This window comes from Acipenser ruthenus, chromosome 38 (assembly GCF_902713425.1).
Source record: "Acipenser ruthenus chromosome 38, fAciRut3.2 maternal haplotype, whole genome shotgun sequence".
Lineage (NCBI taxonomy): Eukaryota > Metazoa > Chordata > Actinopteri > Acipenseriformes > Acipenseridae > Acipenser > Acipenser ruthenus.
The window spans coordinates 6,249,259-6,272,647 of record NC_081226.1 but is presented as its reverse complement, the minus strand read 5'-3'; the positions used below and the strand labels follow the sequence as shown (position 1 = coordinate 6,272,647).

The window sequence follows — 23,389 nt, the reverse complement described above, 5'->3', positions numbered from 1 at the left end:
ATAATTAAACTACCCATCTTTTTAATAGAATTTGTATATTGACAAACGTGTATTTGTTGAAAAAAAATGATTTGGTATGCATATCTTTCTGTTAACATTTTTTTATTTGTTTTTATTCATTTTAGGCTGCTGAGTTTGAAAAGATGTCAAAGGAAGTGATTGACAAAATAGACAGAGAAACTGGTAGTTCAGTAATTTCACAGTATCTACAGAACCAATGGTTTCGAAATGCAGACATGTGGGCCAATTTTGGAAGGAGAGTTTACCACCAAGACAGTGAAACGAACAACCTTGTTGAGAGGTATGCATTATGTAAAAATAGTGATTAAAACAAAAACATAAGTTGCAGCACTATAGGCAAGAGACAGACTCGTCTCGAATCCTGCCTATGCCATTGCCAGCTTTGGCCAGGAGTTCTGAGAGGGCGGCGCACAATTGACCTGGCGCCTGCAGGTTCAAGGCGTTGGCATTACCAGCTGCATCGACTCCTCCAAACGATGTGTACGCTAGGGGGTGAGCGCTCTGGGCTTGTAGTGGGAAAAATAGCATATGGCTTTGACAGTGCTCGTATCGGAGGGTGAATGCTTTGTCTCATCCCTCCTGAGGAGGCGGGGAGTTGTTGCGGTCAGCCAAGTTGAATTGTTATTATTATTATTATTATTATTATTATTATTATTATTGTTATTATTATTAGTTTATTTAGCAGACGCCTTTATCCAAGGCGACTTACAGAGACTAGGGTGTGTGAACTGTGCATCAGCTGCAGAGTCACTTACAACAACGTCTCACCCGAAAGACGGAGCACAAGGAGATTAAGTGACTTGCTCAGGGTCACAGAATGAGTCAGTGGCTGAGGTGGGATTTGAACCGGGGACCTCCTAGTTACAAGCCCTTTTGCTGAATTGCTGATAAAGGGGAAAAAAATTGGTGATACTAAATAAAATTTAAAAAATTGCTTTTGCTTTTCTTTTTTTTCCCATAGATTTTTTTTCAGCATGAAGTATCAGTTTCTTCATGGTTATGCAAACAGATGAGTTGATGAACTACTTCTACTACTTAATACCAAGGTGGTCACTTACTACAGGTTTGTGTAACATGTCCAATACTAGCATTTTTATGTGGTCTAGTGTTGCAAATGAGTGTTGGATTTCAAAAAATAAATACATTATACTTTATATTTGTAATTTCCTATGAACATAAAGTTGCTGTGTACATTTATTTCAATATCTGTACAAATAAGGAGATAGTGTACCACAGGTAAATGCATTTTTGTCATGTATATAATTTATACAACCCATAACTTTTTTAGCATGTGAATAATAGAATACTGCTCTACTAATTGTATTCTGTCTTGTATATGGTGCAGGTATCTGGAAGATCTTCATGGTGCTCAGAGGATTTCTGATTCCAAAACACAGGATACTGCAGAATCTGCATTACGTATGAAGAACAAAGGCCTTCAAAATAATTTTGTTTACAAATCAGGTGGCCATTGCACAGTGCCTTCAGAAGCAGATAAAGCAAAATGTTATGCTGTGGATTTAATTAGCATGAAATATGAATGCACTGTTTCTGAAAGGGGTAATTTGTGCAAGCATAACTGAGTTTGCAAAAATGATGTGCAAAGAACAGGGGATTGATATTGATGGAATTCGAAAAGAATTAGCCAGTTCACTAACTGAACAGCATTGCTATGAGTGGGATGGAAGACATTTAATTGTACATTGTGCTGGTAGTTTTGGAGTAGTGCATGTGCAAAACCAACAGTGTACCGGTGTTGCCAAGTCTTGGAGAAATACGTGTCTGTCTAAGACTTTCTGAGTTATTTGGTACACAGAACCCTAACCAAGGGGTAACTGACTGCTTTGCGAATACCACAGCAAATTGTCAATCACACAATAAATAGTTGTATGTAAAGAAGATGATTTCAGACTTAAAGGAGTGGTGTGACAGCTGTGATTATAAGGAATCTCCAGAGTTGAATGCTGTAGTAAGACGTGCACACCAACTAGCATTTGGACAGTATAGCGTGGCCAGCAATAAAACAAAAATTATAAGGCTGCATGCTTACAGAAAACACATTGAAAGAGCAAGAAGCCATGCTATAGACATGCATTCATATCGGCTCAAGGAACCCCTTAATCGAGCTTTATATACCCATAGACCTGATTCCAAATTCAAAGTCTGTTCCTTTAGAAAAAGAATAATTGGTAGCAGAGCAAAGAATCAAATACTAAAATTGAGCTGAACGTGTGCTGTTATGAGCCCATGCCTTTATTTTTGAATTACAGAATGCACACAAAACTGGACTAAGTATAGAGGTTAATTACAACCATTAAGGACCTCAAAGGTCTCTTCAAGTAAGAGTGAAATAGCTATTTATATTTATAGTGGCAGCATGTTATCAAAAATAAAATATATGTTGCATAGTTCTAATTGCTGATGATTGTATTCTGGCCAAGTTGGTCGATATTTGATATGTTATCTCTCCCTTTTCTCTCTTAAGTACCTTTATGTATTTTGATGGTACATTTTTAAATATATATTTAAGAGGTTGTATATGTCTGTGAAACGTACAAAGAAAAAAGAAAAGAAATTGCCATACATAAAATGCTATTGTAACCCCCTATAAAATAATACATTATTTTATTATTAGTTTATAGTGTATGTTACCAACAAAGGACTAGAGTCGTTTTATTACGGTTAAAAAGTTCATTAAATCAAAATAAGACTTTATTAATATTTAGTCGGCAGACTTATTTTAATTTGGCACCGTACCTTTAAGAGCCCTTAATACAACGTGCTCTCCAGTGAATATAGAAAACTAAGATGGACGCCGCCAGGCTGTGATGTGTGTCTGTGATTTTAGGATCAAATCCTTAATAAAAGACCTGAAGTAGCTGAGAGGGCTAGGAATATTTTAGTTCTCAATATTTTATTTTAGGTTGAAGAACTACGTTGAACTGCGATCAAGACATCACACTGGACATCGCTTTAAGGATCAGATGAGTGCTAATTCAAGGACTTGTATTGTTTTAAGGCACACGTGTTGCTAAAGTGGTACCACTAAAAGAACTACATTTATTTTATAACTTTTAATGGCCATATGTTTATATATTGTTTTCTTTTGTATTCTTTTCATGTGTTGATGCCTATGTGATTGTGCATTAAAAATATGTACAGCTGCCGTTTCGTTATTTAAACTGCAGCAGTAAAGAAAAGAGAAATCCGAACTGATTTAATTGTGGGCTGACTCGTTATTTTAGTTATAGTTAAGAGAACGCCAGCACTATATATATATATATATATATATATATATATATATATATATATATATATATATATATACACACAGGTATAAACGAATCCCTATCCAGTAAAATTAACTGCGAGAGAGAAACCCCCCCTTACACTATTTTAGGTTTTCTTTGCTTCGAAATGTTCTTAATGTTTTGAACAAGCCCTTTTTTAAAATAATGAACATATTATTTATTTCTTCGCAGACACCCTTATCCAGGGCGACTTACAATTGTTACAAGATATCACTTTTTTTTTTTTTTTTTACATACAATTTTTTTTTTTTTTTTTTTACACATTTTTTACCCATTTATACAGTTGGGTTTTTACTGGAGCAATCTAGGTAAAGTACCTTGCTCAAGGGTACAGCAGCAGTGTCCCCCACCTGAGCTTGAACCCACAACCCTCCGGTCGAGTCCAGAGCCCTAACCACTACTCCACACTGCTGAACATATATGCAAAGGATGCCTTATTTTCATTGTCATCTAAAACTACACATTCTGCAGTTTTTCAATCTAGGAATCAGCACATTTTTGAAGTACAGAACTGTAAACATCAAGCATCTGAAAGCCCAGTCCATGAGTAGCCATGTCAAAGTCCGTAGCACTTTCTTTAATTTGGTCTGTTGTATTCTTGATGGTTTCCCTGCCATTGAGAAACAAAAATTATATATATATATATATATATATATATATATATATATATATATATATACATATATATATATATATTGTAGAAGGAATGAGGTACACAGAGGGTACAATAAAGTAAATTAAGTAAAAAGAACGGTTGTACCAGAACGAAAGCGCTGAATACATGGATGTATTGAGATGAATGTGTTGCTGTGTCTTTAAAAATCCCGTTGTAGAGAAGTAAGGAATAGAGTGAACTACAGACCCCATAATCATTAGCATGACCAGTCAATGCATACTGGGTAATGAACGCAGGTTTAAATTGACTGGCGAAGCTAATGAGAGGGGGGGTCGTAGGAACGGTGGAGAGTTCCGTGTGGATTGTAGAGACGGCGAAAGTCTACAGTATTAAAATTGGAGTGAAGTAGTTGGAGACGGCGTACGGTGGAAAATTTAAATTGAACAACAAAGCACAGTTCAGTTTATGAAGAAGGAAAGCTGTAAGTCTTCTTTTATTAACCTGGAGAGGCAAGTCGGATTTATAAAAACAACCAGCTATTGAAACGTCTTTTAACCTGGACGAAGTACAGTTGCTTGAAGGAAGGGTATGTAAACCAGGTTTGCATTGTTATTGATTCGCTGTTACCAAACAGACGGTCTGTGTTAATGTGGTAGAGGGAACTTGCATTCTATGTGGGACTGACTGTTAAGTTTCCTTCGGTGCACTAACAACACTGAGGACACCGGTGGAAAATACCACACTGCTTGTGCACGCAGAAAGTGCGCGTCTGTTCCTATACAGACTGTGGGACTTGAAGTAACAGCGTGTTTAATAGTTTTAACTCAACGGAGTGGATTATACAATGCATATAAGTCAGTGAGTGTTAAATCTCTGAGCCACTGGGGACAAAGGCTGAGAGGAGCAGAGATATTGGCGCACACGGTGAACAGTGAAAGGAAAACACTGTGTGCTTTATTTAAGTACTGTTTTATTAGTTGCTAGGATTGGTCCCTGGACGGTATACTTTTTAACTTTAAGTCCTGTAGCATATGAAGGACGCTTCCACCAAGTACCAGGAGGGGCAGTGGTGTCCACCCTGCAGTGCAGGACCTCTGTAAACCAGGAGAGGCAGAGCTGAACCAACTTACTCACTGGAGGAGTGGTGGCCTGACTGTACACTGCCTCTAGAGGGGACTTGAGGAACACTACACAAAGCAGGATTAAAGTAACTGTGGATTATAATGGTTGGGAGTACACATTAGAAAGCTGAACATACTCACCTTGCAGTTCCACGTCAGGAGGTCTAAGTGGACAGTGAGCGACGGACCTGAGACCAATCCTGAACTAAAGTACTTGTTGAGAACTTGACTGAGGGTCAGACTCAAAAACGTTTGTATGATTCACTCCCTCAAAACTACAGGGACACTCTGTGTTTGTGTTGTGGATAACGCAGGAAGAGCAGCAGCACAATAAAAATCACTGTAGTTTTGCATTTCTTGTGTGGTGTCCATCTGTTCACCCTGTTCTACACCTTCTGGCTATCCTACGAATAATACGTAACTAATACCAACCGGTTACAATATATATATATATATATATATATATATATATATATATATATATATATATATATATATATATATATTTTTTTTTAAAGAATTAATAATACAATTCTTACTGCAATACTCAATAAACCAGTCATGTGGTTTTATGTAAGTTACTTTTAGCCTCAGACACTGATTTTACCCCATATTTAATGAGGATTGTTTTTACCTCCTAACAACATTTTATATTGTAATGGTATGTAAATAAAAACAAAAAATATTGAGACTCCCACCAGAATAAATCATCCTGAGAAAATCTGCAAGTCTATTTAGAAGTTTTAATGTGTACCTTTACACTTGAGAGGTAAAATATATAGTTTAAGTCTTCTGTTGACTATTTAGGCTTCCAGGCCGTAGGCTGGGGAAGCTTATTGTTTTTGCTGTGTTTATTATTATTATTATTATTATTATTATTATTATTATTATTATTATTATTATTATTATTATTTATCTGCACAAACAACATCGCAGAGTTATGAAAACGCATACGTAAGTAGATGCCTATGGCTGGACAACCAGACTGGCCTCCCCGAAAGAAAAAGTACCATGGTTCGACCGCCATCTTGGATCTCGTGGAAATTTTGGGAATTTTTCAAAACTCTTGCCTTTAAAAACAACTTAAGGTGGACCTATGACGATGGCAGCAGATAGTGCAGCAATGGCCTATAAAAAAACATGTTCAATCGAGGTCAATTGAACAATTACTTTGCCCGCTACGCTGGATTGCCGCCAAATATTCAACAATCTTCTTGTCTTAAACCACAATGTCAATCGACACCTAAATTGGCACGCATGTTCATGACCAGGTCCTTTCTACCGTTTGTAAAATCCACGCTTTTTTGCTAAAAAAACATGACCACGGCGTGCAAATAACCATTTCACGACGGCTAAATTTTCATACAATCATGCATAAATCTAAGGTGCAATACACTACAGTCATGAAACTTTATATAACCATAGAGACTCACGTAAAGTACTGGTGATATGAAAATGACACATTTTGGTGACATGGTTTGGCAGCCATATTGATAATTGTAAAAAAAACTTTTGCAACCCATAACAAGAACACTGTGGCACTTATGCTCTTCAGTGTCAACACAATTGTACAGACCGTTGGAAAGTAATAACTGCTGAAGATTGAAAACAATTGCTCACACGGCGTGGTGGCCACATTGGAATTTACGTTTAAATTTTAACTCCTAGGGCGTGCCGACAGGGTCAAAATTATAATGGAACACGTATAGGAAGTCATATGTGCTCTATGAAAAAATGTCTTCGCCCGTGACCTCTGACCTCTCCTTAAGGTCAAAAGGTGATGCATGACATCATCAACATACGCAACTGGCTATAAAACTACCTATAACTTCTTATCGGCTGCACCAAAGCACATGAAATTTGACACGGATGTAGAGGACTATGGGATGTTGTGCCATGGTCAATATAGCGGCCTTTGGTCACATGGTGTGGCCGCCAACTTAGATTTAATGAATTTCGGGCAATTTTCAAAAGTCTTCTCATATTTGTGCCAAAATTGACAGTTAGCACAGTTGTGATGATATCGTTTCATCTATAATAACCAATGCGCTTACATTTCACGATAACTGCTTGGAAGCCTTTATAGTTGCTGGCAACTCTAGTTATTATTATTATTATTATTATTATTAATAATATCATTATTATTATTAGGCTTCCAAGCCGAAGGCTGGGGAAGCCTATTGTTTTTGTTAGGATTATTATTATTATTTATTTTGTCTGCCAAAACATGCTCAAAAACTCACGAAATTCGGTACACTGGTAGATGCCTATGAATGATAGTCAGTGATATTCAGCAAATTTGCGCAAATCACATGGTTCGGCAGCCATATTGGATTTTGCGGAATTTGTTAAAACGCCTATGTATCGGAAACCGCTTACTGCAAAGTTCTGAATATTGCTATACATGTTGAGGGATAGTCCATGATTAACTGTTGTTAATATGAAGCTGATTGGTTTTGTGGTTTGGCAACCACATTGATTAAGGACATAAAATTACCATAAAAATATAAAATCATCAAAATTCAAACATCTTCTCTGAAACCGCTTATCCGATTGAAACAAAAATTGGAATAAAACATCTCAGTATGGTCATCTGTTACGCTTGTTCAAGGGAAGTTGCTACTGTGAAAATCATGGCGTCCACGCTGCATGACGTCATCAACATACGCAACTAGCTATAAAACTGTGTATAACTTTTTATTGGCTGAATCAAAACGCACAAAATTTGACACGGATGTAGAGGACTATGGGATGTTGTGTCATGGTCAATATGGCGGCATTTGGTCACATAGTGTGGCAGCCATCTTGGATTTAATGAAAAGTTTGGACAATATTCAAAAGTCTTCTCATAAACGGTAAATAGTACAGCTGTGAAAAATGTTGTACATAGTGCGCTCTTGTCCACGATTGATTCTACTTAAGGAAAAATGGATCTTGCACATGGTGTGGCAGCTATGTGGGATTTTGCGTAAAACATTTAAACAACAACTGCTCATGAGCCCTTTTGCTGATTGACATGAATCTTGGGTATACGTTATCTTTGTACTGTCCTCTAAAAAAAATAGTCAGGAAAAGTTCCTACATCAACAAACATGACCGCCATGAGCCAATCAATATGGGTGACCTGCCAGTTTTCCAATTTTTCACCCTGAAATGACATTCCCACCACTGGGGACAGCTGTTAACATGGAAAAGTCTGCAAGGTTTGAAAAAAATATAGCAAGGTATAGCAAGGTATAGAAAAAAGTATGTTTGTAATTTATTAGATGCAGCTTTTGTTGTTTTACAAAGCTGGTGTGTTTATGTGAGCACTATAGGCCTAGGTAATGCAAGTTGTGTAATGTGTAATGCATGCATAGTTTTATATAGTATGGTTAAGTTCTGCTAAAGGTCAAATTTAAAGCTGGCTGTGAAACTTCCCATAATTTCTTATTGACTGCAGATGGTTGTTATATAACAAGCCAAAATGAGCATAAATGATCTAAGTATGATTATCTTTTATGGTTGTTCAAGGGAAGTTGTTACAGTACACAACATGGCTGCTGTGGGCCAATGAGATTACAGCATTGATCATCTAACCAGTGATTCCAATATTTTGGCCAAAATTGACACAGTCAGCTGTGTCCAAAATTATCTGTGATAACGTTTCACTATAACAACCAATGCGCTTAAATTTCACACTAACTGCTTGGAAGCCGTAAAGTTGCTCGCAACTCTAGTTATTATTATTATTTTTCTGCACAAACATCATCGCAGAGTTATGAAAACGCATACGTAGATGCCTATGGCTGGACAACCAGACTGGCGTCCCCGAATGAAAAAGTCACATGGTTCGACAGCCATCTTGGATCTCATGGAAATTTTGGGAATTTTTCAAAACTCTTTCTGTTAAAAACAACTTAAGGTGGAACTATGACAATGGCAGCAGATAGTGCAGCAATGGCCTATAAAAAACATGTTCAATCGAGGTCAATTGAACAATTACTTTGCCCGCTACGCTGGATTGGCGCCAAATATTCAACAATCTTCTTGTCTTAAACTGCAACGTCAATTGACACCTAAATTGGCACGCAAATAATGCGATATCTGTATAATGTGAAATAATGTATAATGTGATATCTTGTAACAATTGTAAGTCGCCCTGGATAAGGGCGTCTGCTAAGAAATAAATAATAATAATAATAATAATGTTCATGACCAGGTCCTTTCTACCGTTTGTAAAATCCATGCTTTTTCCGCTAAAAAACATGGCCGTGGCGTGCAAATAACCATTTCACGACGGCTCTATTTTCATACATTCGTGCATAAATCCAAGGTGCAATACACTACAGTCATGAAACTTTATATGACCATAGAGACTCACGTAAAGTACTGGTGATATGAAAATGGCACATTTTGGTCACATGGTTTGGCGGCCATATTGATAATTGTAAAAAAACTTTTGCAACCCATAACAAGAACACTGTTGCACTTATGCTCTTCAGTGTCAACACAAGTGTACAGACCGTTGGAAAGTAATAACTGCTGAAGACTGAAACCAATTGCTCACACGGCGCGGCGGCCATATTGGAATTTACGTTGAAATTTTAACTCCTAGGACGTGCCGACAGGGTCAAAGTTATAATGGAACACATATAGGAAGTCATATGTGCTCTATGAAAAAATGTGATCGCCCATGACCTCTGACCTCTCCTTAAGGTCAAACGGTGATGTATGACATCATCAGGCCCGTATTAAGGTATTTGGAGGCCTAGGGCTACTGACATTTCAGGGGCCCCCTTGGAGACCCCCCCCCCATAATAGTGTACAATCAGCTGATAGTCTGCACTCTGCGATCATGCACAATCTCATACAATACCAACACCATCACCAATCATGTCATTTGAATAGGCAGTGGACAGCGTTACCACTCACATCACAGTAGCTATGGCATGCAAAATAGTATGGTAGTCGGCACTACCACTAGCTCTCATTACCGACCGCATCGTTTCGAATTAAATGAACGCTAGTTGTAGTCGGTGGGACCACGTTATCAGGCAGCGCAGCATGATGTGACATTAGACAAAAACACAGTGTAGTCAGCGCTACACTAATCGTGTGGTCTACAGTAGGCAAGTAGTTGGCGCTACTCTCAAGCCTCCTTAACATTACAAAGTATAAAGACACAGTTGACTTACCATTGCTAGATTTTATGCTTTCTTGCCTTCAAACTTGAGAATTCCATAATAATGTCCGTGAAGTCCAGTTGGCGAAGCAGGTCATGTTCAATCGACATGAGACTTAAATGATTGAGTCTCTGTTGCCCCGTAGTGGACCTAAGCCGGTGCTTAATCAGTGCCAACTTTGAAAACGACCGCTCACCCCCCGCGTTTGTGACCGGTAAGGTGAGGAAAATCCTCAGTGCAATATCCACATTTGGAAATACTAATTGCAGCTGTTTCTTCCGCAGCATTTGGAGCAAGTTCCTTGGAGATGTGTCATTTGTGTCGTTTGAGAAATGAATGAACTGTATCAATTCATCAACAAAGTCCTCCTGTAGATCATTGTGATACCTCACTTGTAATTTGTGGGCAGCCGTGCCTAGTTCATCGTTAGACAGAGACATTAGATTTGTCAAAAAGCTGAAGTGGGTGCATGTTTCTTTGTATGCGTCGTGCCTGTGTTTTAACTCGTGTTCAATTTGTCAATCATTGTAAAAAACACCTCAACACGAAATTTGTCTCTTGCTGACAAAATGTGGTCCGGCTACACTGACTCATCTGATTGGTGTTTTCTCTTTATATGTCGACTCTTCTCGCCCATGAACTCTTGTGACACGTTATCTGACATGTCCTTTGCTTTTTCCTCAAATGTGTCAAACTGCATACGCAGGTCCTCAACAAAATCAATGAGGGAACTTACTAAGTTCACTGCTGTTACCAGGTCTAGATCTACAGCTTGGGGGGCAACGCTAGTGGACTGAAAGCGCTGAAGTACTGTATTCCAAAATATGCATAGAAAGGCCGTTTCTAGCTTTGTCATTTTATTGAAAAGGGACTGCGCATCAGTGCGTGTGCTAGAATTCTGTGTTGTATCCTCTGAAAGGTTTTTCAAGGACTCCTGAATATTTGCATAATTCAGGAAAAGGACTTTGGTGGCCTGTGCATGAGCTGACCATCGTGTGTCAGACAGGTCTTTAAGTGTCTCCACACGCTTGTTTTCGTTTGGGTCAAGTCCATCTTTGATCAATTTCCAGCGGCGAAGTTGAAGAGTGACTGAATAACGCGGAAAAAATTGTTTGCCTCCGTGCAGCAATCCATGCTGCTCATTCCCACTAAATTAAGAGAGTGAGCTGCACAGGGAACCCAGTCTGCTAGAGGATTCACCTCTTGTATGCGCAATCTCAATCCCTTATAAATTCCGGACATGTTACTGGCATTGTCAAAACACTGTCCTCTACAGTTCTGAAGATCAATGTTCATGCTCTCTAAAAGGTTTGTGACTGACTGAAAATGTGATTCACCCGTGTGGCTAAGGATTGGTAGAAATTTCAGGAAACTTTCGTAAATCTGGCCCTCCTGTGACACGTAGAGAATAACAAACGTCAACTGGTCAATGTGTGAAACTTCGGGAGTAGAATCAACTACGATGGAAAAATACTTCGCCTTTTGCACCTGAAGTATTATTTCAGCTAGTACCCTCTGTCCCATTAAAGCAATGAATTCCTCGCAGATAGTGGATGATAAATATGAGGGAGTCCCTGTGGCAGGATCGCTTGCAGTGGTGAGGTGTGGTGACGTCACGGACCAGGAAGTAACTGAACCCACCATCCTCACAGGTTTTAAAATTATAAATAATAAGAAATACGCGGCACTGTTATCCGCGCCGCAAACAATAATACAAATAATAATAAATAGGGGCGGGACACTCCGTCACACATGCCCCCCCTTGTGTGCAGCACACATGGCCTTTTCAGCCACCTCCCCCCCTTATTCCCTAAAATCCCGGCTAGCAGTCCCGGCCCAGGAACAGGGGAAGCAAGGTGTCTCCGGGGGCGGCCACAGCGGGATGTCCTCCTCCCACCCCAACAACTGTAGCGTCCCAGTGGACCACGCACAGGCCGGCTCCTCTGGCCAGAAAAATTTTGGGGGTGGTCTCCAGGCCTGCCCCCCCTTCTTCATGGCCGGCAGCTCCCCTCCATGGGGCTCCGGCCACCCTTTCTCCTGCAGCGAAATTGCTGCAGGGGGAGCTGGTCTCCTGACCTCCCCCCCTTCTTCGTGGCTGGCAGCTGCCCTTCATGGGGCTCCAGCCACAGTATCTCCTGCCGCGAAAGTGCGGCTGGGGGAGCTGGTCTCCTGACCTCCCCCCCCTTCTTCGTGGCCGGCAGCTCACCTTCATGGGGTTCCAGCCATAGTATTTCCTGCCGCATGGCAGGACTGGTAGCGACCCCAGGCAAAACAGGACCCTCGGGAGGCGACGGCAGCAGCAGCGGACCCTTGGGAGGCGACGGCGGCAGCAGCAGCGGACCCTCGGGAGGCGAACTCGGGAGGGGAGCCCCTGGCCATGGAGGCGGCAGCGGGAGCTCCACTTCTCCCTCGTACCCTGTAACTGGTGGCTCTCCAGGCAATGCGGAGCAACAGGCAGCCCCAGGCGATGCGAAGCAGGCATCCTTGGGCGGTGCCAAGCAGGCATCCTTGGGTGGTGCGAAGCAGGCATCCTTGGGCGGTGCGAGGCAGAGCAGGAGCAGTCCTTCCCATGATGGTGGATGTGGATCCAGCAGGTATTTACCCTCTGCTGGTGGAGGTGGAGATGGAACCAGCAGGTATTCACCCTCTGCTGGTGGAGGTGGGAGGGGCAAGCAGTCCTCCCACGACAGTGAAGGCGGAACCAGCAGGCATTCACCCTCTGCTGGTGGAGGAGGGAGGAGCAAGCAATCCTCCCACGGCGGTTGAGGTGGAACCAGCAGGAATTCACCCTCTGCTGGTGGAGCTGGGAGCGGCAAGCTGATGCACGCGCTTCCCCCATCTGGGCGCTGGGTGCTTGCGCTCCCCCCTTCTGGGCGCTGGGTGCTCGTGCTCCACCTCTTCGTATTGCGTGGGGCATATGGCCACCGTGTGCCCATATGCCCCACAGCCAGGGCACAACTCCGCCACGAGGTTTACAATGTACACCTCCCAGCCATCCTCCTGCTGTTGCTGCGGTTGCATTGTTTTTATTTTTTTCTCTTCTCCAAAACACACACAAAAAAAATACTTTTTGAAAAAAAAAAAAAACGTCCTTTTCCTGGTCCAGCTCCTGGAGGCGTTGTTTGTCCCACGCAGGACACCATATGTGGCAGGATCGCTTACAGTGGTGAGGTGTAGTGACGTCACGGACCAGGAAGTAACTGAACCAAAACAGTGGATGGGCGGGTGAAGCTGAATGCTACGGCACTCAGCGTGTTTAATAAATCAAATAAACAAAACAAAAGATTTAAACAAACAACTAAACACAAAACAAAAAGGCGCAATGGCCAAACAAATAGAAACAAATATATTTTTAAATATAGCAATTGTTTTTTTATATTCTCCTCGCTCTCTCTCCGCTCTCCCGTATTCTCTACACTCAACAACCAACCCTGCAGCACGGACAGCTGCAGGTTCTTTTACTCTGGCCGAGGGGTTAACTAGCTGTTAATTATCTTATTACCCCTCGGCCACAGTCTGCACGCGTTTGGTAAGGATGCGTGACTGTCAGCTAGTTAAATAATCAGTAGCTGATCAGCCACGCATCCTCACAGGTTTTTAAATTATAAATAATAAGAAATAAGCAGCGCTGTTATCCACACCGCAAACAATAATACAAATAATAATAAATAGGGGCTGGACACTCCGCCACAGTCCCACTTCCCTTATTCCCATACTTCCTCATGTGTTCAGCGAGAAAAGGATCGAACTGACCAAGTAATTCCAAAATGCCAAGATAATTACCATTACTGGGGTAACCGAAGAGTTCATTGTCTCCTCTAAAGGCGAGATTGCTCTCTGCCAGAAACTTGATCACAGAAACAACCCGCCTGAGTACCTCACTCCAGTATACCTGTTCCTCTTGACACTGTGTTTTAAGCGCAGCATCTATACCATTGATCTGAGTACGTGCAATCCCTGTTAGCATTTCACTTTGGTGGGAGCTACTAGCCTCATGCTCCTCTACACGAGCATGTTTGCATGTTTCCAGTCACTGAACCCCAAATCGTTAAATGTTGATGAACGTGTCCCCTCTTGAAATAGACGACAAACGAAACAATACACATTGCCGGTGGAGGGTGAGTAAAGGAGCCACTCTCGTGGCACGCACTCCCCGTTTTTGAGGGTTCGTGTGAATAAAGTTTTTGAGAGGCATCTGCGTTGAGTTTTGTAAATTCTCTCTGAGGTGGAAAAATTACTGTCTTTATTCTGGCTGTGGTTGAGACGGAAAAATTCTGGCTGGGGACAGGTAAGTAAGCTGGGCTGAGTTGAGTGGGGGACGGAGGGGGGTGATGCTGGGACGCCAGAATCACCATCGAGCCCTCTTGAGGTGTCGTGGGCTAGTCGACGAAACACTGAGGATGGAAGGTGCCCACTTGAAAAACCCAGAGATGTACCCTACTTAGCTCAATCCAGACGGTTGTCATGCTGATGCGCTGGGGAGGCCGCACTTTGGTTGATCCCCGGAGCCAGCATCGCAGCCGTTGTGTGTGCTGATGCGCCAGGGAGGCAAAATAAGCTGATCCCTGGAGCCAGCATTACACTTCAGCCATTAACACCAGACAGAAGGATATCTACATCATCATATGGAAGGAAACGTAAATGGATGGAGACGCATATGGATCACATTAGTTTACTGTAAAGCTACGTCTTAGTTGGTGCTTATCTTGGCGAGAGCCGAGTTCAAATCAGCATGAAGTTTTAACATCTACTCTCGTGTAATGGAAATCATGAAGATCTGGATACGTCCAGTGACTGCTGTGAATAGTGCAGCTGGCAACAAGGGAAAGACCTTGTGACAGCCTGGAGAGACAGCTGACAGGAGGAAAGAGACCCCACTGGGGCTGGTAAGGGTTAGCTACCCTTGTCGGCAGTATCCAGCTCTGTGTTTACAGGATGCTGGAGACACCCGCCCAAGGCTTCTAAGAAATTAAAGAGAAAAATACCCCTAGAGTCTGCGAGAGCGGGGGCGGAAGATGACTCAACGTTGGACAACACGGTTAACGACTTAGGAACGGAAACGGATATGAGTATGGAGAGTACTTCACAAAAGACTAGTTCAAGATCTGCAGTTAACAAAGACATGGAACTCCAGGTTTGTGTCTGCGGCTGGAGCAAGGCGACAACGGTTAGGGGTTTGAAGATTCATCAAGGGAGAATGAAATGCTTGAGGGAGAAGGGACAAGGGCCTCGCATTGATCAGTACTTCTTACGAAGTCAGTCAAGTCAGTCGAATGAAATCCAGCGACAGGAAGCAAACCACAGTTCGCAGGATATCAGCACCCCTGTCATAGATGTGAGGAGGACTTGCATGGACACAGTTAGTGATGAACCTAATGATCCTTGTGAACCCGGTCAGACAAACCAGCATAAGAGAGAAAAGAACCTCAACGGGCACAAGCCTGGAGTTAAATGGCCAAGAGCTTGTGAGAAAACTGCATGGGACACAGTAAACACAGATCTCTGCATTGCATTGGAAAGATTAAGTGGAACAGTTGAAAAGAAGCTGGATAAATTTGGGGACATCATCTACGCATATGGAAGAGAGAGGTTTGGAGATGAAAAAAGGAAGGAAAAAGTACAAACTATTCCTGGAAAGTCTAGACGGCAGCAGGAGATTGAACGCTTAGTTAGAGAAAGGAGACAGCTGAGGAACCAATGGAGAAGAGCAGAACAAAGTCAGAAGGAGGGACTCAATCTCTTACAAAGGGTCATAAAAGATAAGCTTGCAACATTGCGCAGAGCTGAGCGCCTACGGAAACGCTACAAAAAGAAGGAGCGTGCGAGAGCTAACTTTTATAAAGACCCATTCAAATTTGTAAAGAAGTTATTCACCAGTGAGAAGAATGGCACACTAAAAGCATCTAAGGTTGAGCTGGAGAGATATTTGGAGGAAACACATACAGATTCAAAAAGGCAGGAGCCTATGTCAATTCCGTCAGACATCCCACCTATCAATCCACCAGAATACCAAATGGAGGACTGTGCACCTAAGTGGAAAGAAATAGAGCAAGCTGTGAAAAAAGCAAGGGCTTCATCATCTCCAGGGCCTAATGGAGTTCCGTACAGAGTGTACAAGAGTGCTTCAGGAGTTCTACGAATTCTGTGGAAATTGATGAAAGTGGCATGGGAAAAACAGGTTGTACCAAGAGCATGGCGCCGAGCAGGTGGAGTCTTTATACCTAAAGAAAAAGATTCTACAAGCATCAGTCAGTTTCGTCCCATTTCCCTATTAAACGTAGAAGGCAAGATTTTCTTCAGCATTATTGCTCAGAGATTGTCAGCTTACCTATTAAAGAACTGCTTCATTGACACTTCAATACAAAAAGCGGGCATTCCAGGTTTTCCAGGTTGCTTAGAACACATCAATGTGATCTGGCAACAAATTCAATCAGCTAAAAAGGAGAGGAAGGAGCTCCATGTGACATTCCTGGATTTGGCTAATGCATATGGTTCAGTGCCACATGAACTACTTTGGGCAGCATTTGATTTTTTCAGTGTACCGATGACAATAACAAATTTAGTGAAAGCCTATTTTGGAGATTTGCAATTCAGTTTTTCAACTTCAGAATTCAGCACTACATGGCAATGCCTAGAGGTTGGAATAATGGCAGGATGCACCATTTCTCCACTGGCTTTTACCATGGCAATGGAAGTAATCATTAGGGCATCAAAATGGGTAGTAGGAGGAGAGCGCTTGGCTTCTGGAATGCGACTACCACCAATTCGAGCATACATGGATGACATGACAACCATGACTACAACAGTAGCCTGCACTAATCGATTATTGGGCAAATTAACCAATAACATTGAATGGGCACGAATGCAATTCAAGCCCACTAAATCAAGGAGCATCTCTATAATTAAAGGCAAAGTAGTAGATAAAACATTCTTCATTAATGGTGAGGCAATACCAACAGTGTCTGAGAAGCCAGTGAAGAGTCTTGGGAGATGGTACGACGGGGATCTAAAGGACACAGTTCGTGTGGGAGAAGTTAGACAACAAGCAGTGGAAGGGTTGAAGAGCATAGACAGCTGCGCTCTACCAGGTAAACTAAAACTCTGGTGCTTTCAGTTTGGTCTACTGCCGAGGTTGCTGTGGCCACTGACTGTGTACGAGGTTTCTTTGACAACAGTAGAGAAGCTGGAAGCTTTAATCAGTTCATACATCAGGAAATGGTTGGGAGTTCCACGCTGCCTCAGCAGAGTGGGACTTTATGGTAAAGGAATACTGCAGCTACCAGTCTCTGCTCTAACCGAGGAGTTTAAGTGCGCCAAGGTCAGACTGGAAATGACATTAGTAGAGTCACGTGATAAATGCGTAAGGGAGGCAGCACCTGTGTTGAAAACTGGAAGAAAGTGGGCGGCAAAGAAAGCTGTGGAAGATGCAAAGGCTGCCCTTCGAATTGGTGATATCATGGGGCAAGTTCAGCATGGAAGAGGGGGTCTTGGTTTCAGTTCAACTCCTCCTACATGGCACAAGGCGGCCCCAGCTCAAAGAAGGAAGCTGGTAGTCAACGAGGTGCAAAAGCAGGAGGAGAGGATGAGGTGTATAAAGGCCATTTCCCAGGCCAAACAGGGAGAATGGATGAGATGGGAGAGTGTGGAACAACGCAAGATTGGCTGGCAAGACCTATGGTCAATGGAACAGAGCAGGATCAGTTTCCTCATCAGGTCAACATATGATGTTCTCCCATCACCACAGAACCTAAATCTCTGGGTAGGAGAGGATCCCTCATGTCCTTTGTGTTCATCACCTGCAACATTAAGGCACATTTTGACAGGATGTAAGGTGGCTCTTAGCCAAGGACGGTTTACTTGGCGCCATGACCAGGTGCTGCGATGTTTGGCCTTAGCATTGGAAGACAAGCGTAACATGACCAATAAGTTGCCACCTGTTCCATCAAAACATTACACACAAAAGACAACATTCCTCCGTCCAGGAGAGCAACCACCAAGAAAAGGTGTTAAAACCAATCCTCGCCCAGGACAACAGGAAGCTGCTAGAGACTGGAAAATGCTGGCAGATGTTGGTCAACGGCTTATTTTTCCACCTGAGATTGCCACCACTAACCTTCGACCAGATATTGTCTTGTGGTCTGGATTGGCACGCCTTGTTCACCTGGTAGAGTTAACAGTGCCATGGGAGGACGCTGTAGATGAGGCGTATGAGAGGAAGAAACTGCGGTATGCTCAACTAGCCACTGAAGCGGAACAGCGAGGATGGAGAGTTCGGGTTTACCCAGTGGAAGTGGGTTGTCGAGGATTTGTGGCACACTCTACAACCCGGTTTCTCAGAGACGTCGGATTCAGTGGCCAAGAGTTGCGTCGCACAGTGAAGAACTTATCTGAAGCAGCAGAGAGGAGCAGCAACTGGCTGTGGTTGAGACGGAAAGATTCTGGCTGGGGACAGGTAAGTAAGCTGGGCTGAGTTGAGTGGGGGACGGAGGGGGGTGATGCTGGGACGCCAGAATCACCGTCGAGCCCTCTTGAGGTGTCGTGGGCTAGTCGACGAAACACTGAGGATGGAAGGTGCCCACTTGAAAACCCCAGAGATGTACCCTACTTAGCTCAATCCAGACGGTTGTCATGCTGATGCGCTGGGGAGGCCGCACTTGATCCACTGGTTGATCCCCGAGCCAGCATCGCAGCCGTTGTGTGTGCTGATGCGCCAGGGAGGCAAAATAAGCTGATCCCTGGAGCCAGCATTACACTTCAGCCATTAACACCAGACAGAAGGATATCTACATCATCATATGGAAGGAAACGTAAATGGATGGAGACGCATATGGATCACATTAGTTTACTGTAAAGCTACGTCTTAGTTGGTGCTTATCTTGGCGAGAGCCGTGTTCAAATCAGCATGAAGTTTTAACATCTACTCTCGTGTAATGGAAATCAAATAAGGGGGCCCTTGCTCACCTAGTGTGATCTCACCTCCTCAGTTATCGGACCCCAACATGCCATATCAGAGCTAGCAATAGCATTATCTGTTTCGTAAGTTTCTCCCACCTTAAGTTCACAGTTCAATGGCTCACTCTCATTTTCTCCTCTGCTGTAGTGGCAGTGCACTCGCCGCTCTCTGTTTGCTCCTCTGACTCATGTGGCTCTTCCTCACTTTCATTATTCTGACACTGACTTTTAAAGAATGTAGTTAGTTTTCAGGTACTATTTATAACCTCCTCGGCTTTAGCTAGTTTGAGTTTTAGTGATTTTTCTCGTATTTCCGTGACATGCTTTCCGCTAGCTACTCAGCTTAGCTTATTTTAGTTGAACGCCAGTATAGCTAGCATAAGATTTTTTTATTGCATCAAATAACTACGGCATGCCAAAAGGACACCAAATCATTTAAAAAAAGGCAAATTGTTTACTTTAGTCCATGATTTTTTATTAACCCTTAGGAGGCGGGGCCCTGGGCTTCAGCCCATGTAGCCCATTGGCTTAACACGGCCCTGGACATCATCAACATACGCAACTGGCTATAAAACTGCCTATAATGTCTTATCGGCTGCACCAAAACGCACTGAATTTGACACGGATGTAGAGGACTATGGGATGTTGTGCCATTGTCGATATGGCGGCCTTTGGTCACATGGTGTGGCAGCCATCTTGGATTAAATGAAAATTGAGCAATTTTCAAAAGTCTTCTTCTCATGAACTGTAAATATCACAGCTGTGACAAATGTTGTACATAGTGCGCTAACCAATGCACTTAAAATTCACGATAACTGCTTGGAAGCCTTTATAGTTGCTAGCAACTCTAGTTAATAATAATAATAATAATAATAATAATAATAATAATAATAGGCTTCCAAGCCAAAGGCTGGGGAAGCCTATTGTTATTGTTGTTTTTATTAGGCTTCCAAGCCATAGGCTGGGGAAGCCTATTGTTTTTGTTAGTATTATTATTATTATTATTATTATTTTCTGCCAAAACATGCTCAAAAACTCAAGAAATTCAGTACACTGGTAGATGCCTATGGATGATAGTCGGAGATATTCAGCAAATTTGCGCAAGTCACATGGTTCGGCAGCCATATTGGATTTTTTGGAATTTGTTAAAACGCCTATGTATCGGAAACCGCTTACTGCAGAGTTCTGAATATTGCTATACATGTTGAGGGATAGTCCATGATTAACTGTTGTTAATATGAAGCTGATTGGTTCTGTGGTTTGGCAACCACATTGATTAATGTCATAAAATTACCATAAAAATATAAAATCATCAAAATTCAAACATCTTCTTCTCTGAAACCGCTTATCTGATTGAAACAAAAATTGGAATAAAACATCTCAGTATGGACATCTGTTACGCTTGTTCAAGGGAAGTTGCTACTGTGAAAATCATGGCGTCCACGCTGCATGACATCATCAACAAACGCAACCGGCTATAAAACTGCGTATAACTTATCAGCTGCACCAAAACGCACAAAATTTGACACGGATGTTGCGGACTATGTGATGTTGTGTCGTGGTCAATATGGCGGCTTTTGGTCACATGGTGTGGCAGCCATCTTGGATTTAATGAAAAGTTTGGGCAATATTCAAAAGTCTTCTTCTCATGAACGGTAAATAGTACAGCTGTGAAGAATTTTGTATTTAGTGCGCTTTTGTCCATGATTGATTCTACTTAAGGAAAAATAGATCAGTCACATGGTGTGGCAGCTATGTTGGATTTTGCGTGAAACGCTTAAACAACAACTCCTCATGAGCCCTTTGGCCGATTGATGTGAATCTTGGTTATACGTTATCTTTATACTGTCCTGTGGCAAAGTGCCCCGCCCCTGTGTGCATTTGTGTGTTCTGTGTTGTGTATATGCGTGCGTATGTTAATGTTGGTGTATAGATTGGTACACGGGATATAAACGGGTCTGTGTTTCACGTGTGTTTAAAGTGTATAATTATATTTAGGCACGAGGATGGCACATCACTTCACGTGCAGATAAAATGTGTATAATGTGTGGCACGGGGTTGCACGTAATGAATTCACGTGCTGGGATTCAAGTGAGTAATTAATTAGTAATTGAATCCCAGCACAACAGTATATATAGATGCACAGTTTCACTCAGTGAGGGTTGGGTGTTCGGAAGAGGAGAACGGGTGAGAGAGAAAGGAGTAATTAGAAGTAAAGATCATAAATATAAGTGTTTGTTCTCACCGTGTTTGTTTGTCTGTCCGTGCACCGTTTGTTTAGTGTCAGTCGTTTTGTCTGTCTGTTTATTTTGGCGTCAAGTGCCGTGTCCTGTTTTGTATTCCGTTGTTCAAACCTTTTATTTGTTAATAAACGCTGAGTGCAGCCATTGCACTCAGCTCATCACAACCACCGTCTCTTTGTTTGAATTCCTGTCTGGTCTGACGCCACCCACTCTGGCCGTCTTTGTGACACGTGGTGTCATCGTGGGATAGCCGCGCCTCCAAGCGTCAGACCAGGAGGGGTCTAGATTTAAAAAAAAAAAAAAAAAAAAATACAAATATTGTTTTTGGGGGAAAAAAAAAAGAAGAAAAAAAAGTCAATGGCAGAAGACGCCATCAAACTGCGGGGCTGGTTCCTGGAGAATGCTGGGCTGGAGGCCCAGTCTCTACCCATAGTTGTCCGGGCCCTGTGGATGATGGACAGTGAGAGATGGGAGGCCTATCAGGAGGAACACACCCCAAACACCTTGGAGGAAGGGGTGGAGTTTGTCCTCAGCTACCTGGAGGCAACCATAAATGGAACAGCAGCCCAGGTAGCAGGACCGCCAGCAGAGGAGTACCTGCTGTCCCCATCTCCACCAGCAGAGGGTGAGTACCTGCTGTCCCCATCTCCACCAGCAGAGGGTGAATGCCTGCTGGTTTTGCCTTCACAGCCCAAGCGGGAGGCAGAGATGGATAAAGAGGTGAAGGACAGGGAGGAGGAGTGCCGCCTAAGGGCCAGGCATCCACGGCGATGTAACAAGCCATCGCCGGGGTGCCTCCTCTGCGACCAGGATCACCTGTTCGCCCACTGTCCCTTCCGCAGCTATGGGGAGGAGCCTGAGCGTCCACAGCCCAAGCGGAAGGAGCCCGAATGTCCTACGCCTGAGTGGGAGGAGCCCGAACGTCCTACGCCTGAGTGGGAGGAGCCCGAACGTCCTACGCCTGAGTGGGAGGAGCCCGAACGTCCTACGCCTGAGTGGGAGGAGCCCGAACGTCCTACGCCTGAGTGGGAGGAGCCCGAACGTCCTACGCCTGAGTGGGGGGAGCCCGAACGTCCACAGCCCAACAGGGAGGAGTCGGGGCGTCCACAGCCCAACAGGGAGGAGTCGGGGCGTCCACAGCCCAACAGGGAGGAGTCGGGGCGTCCACAGCCCAACAGGGAGGAGTCGGGGCGTCCACAGCCCAAAAGGGAGGAGTCGGTGCGTCCACAGCCCAAAGGGAGGCAAGTCGGGGCTTCCACAGCCCTGGGACCCAAGCCACCAGCAGAGGGAAAATGCCTGCTGGTTCAGCCCCAAGAGCCAGAAGGGGAGGAGTTACAGGCTCAACCCCCTGAAAATTTTTGGGGGGGAGAAGGGCAGGATGCTGGTGTCCCCCAGCAGCCTCTCGCTATGCTGCTGAAGGCAGCACGGCGTGCACATGCCCAGCCGCCACAGCAGAGGGAGCCAGCACCGCCAGGAGCAGAGGAGCTGGAGCTGCCTCTACCTCAACCACCTCCAGGAGCAGAGGAGCAGGAGCTGCCTCTGCCTCCGCCACCACCACCGCAAGGAGCAGAGGAGCAGGAGCTGCCTCTGCCTCCACCACCTCCAGGAGCAGAGGAGCAGGAGCTGCCTCTGCCTCCGCCACCACCACCGCAAGGAGCAGAGGAGCAGGAGCTGCCTCTGCCTCCACCACCTCCAGGAGCAGAGGAGCAGGAGCTGCCTCTGCCTCCGCCACCACCACCGCAAGGAGCAGAGGAGCAGGAGCTGCCTCTGCCTCCGCCACCACCACCGCAAGGAGCAGAGGAGCTGGAGCTGCCTCTGCCTCCACCACCGCCAGGAGCAGAGGAGTTGGAGCTGCCTCTGCCTCCACCACCGCCAGGAGCAGAGGAGCTGGAGCTGCCTCTGCCTCCACCACCGCCCGGAGCAGAGGAGCAGGAGCTACCTCTGCTGCCCGTACCTCCGC

At 43.8% G+C, this 23,389-nt stretch overlaps 1 long non-coding RNA gene across 1 annotated transcript; it reads left to right on the top strand.

The window, feature by feature from the left end:
- The first annotated feature begins 261 nt into the window (after positions 1-261).
- On the top strand, positions 262-1,575 carry LOC131706945 (uncharacterized). The gene is made up of 3 exons (XR_009310888.1): positions 262-301; positions 983-1,084; positions 1,367-1,575. It is a non-coding gene; the product is annotated as an uncharacterized LOC131706945 (long non-coding RNA).
- Positions 1,576-23,389: the final 21,814 nt, after the last annotated feature.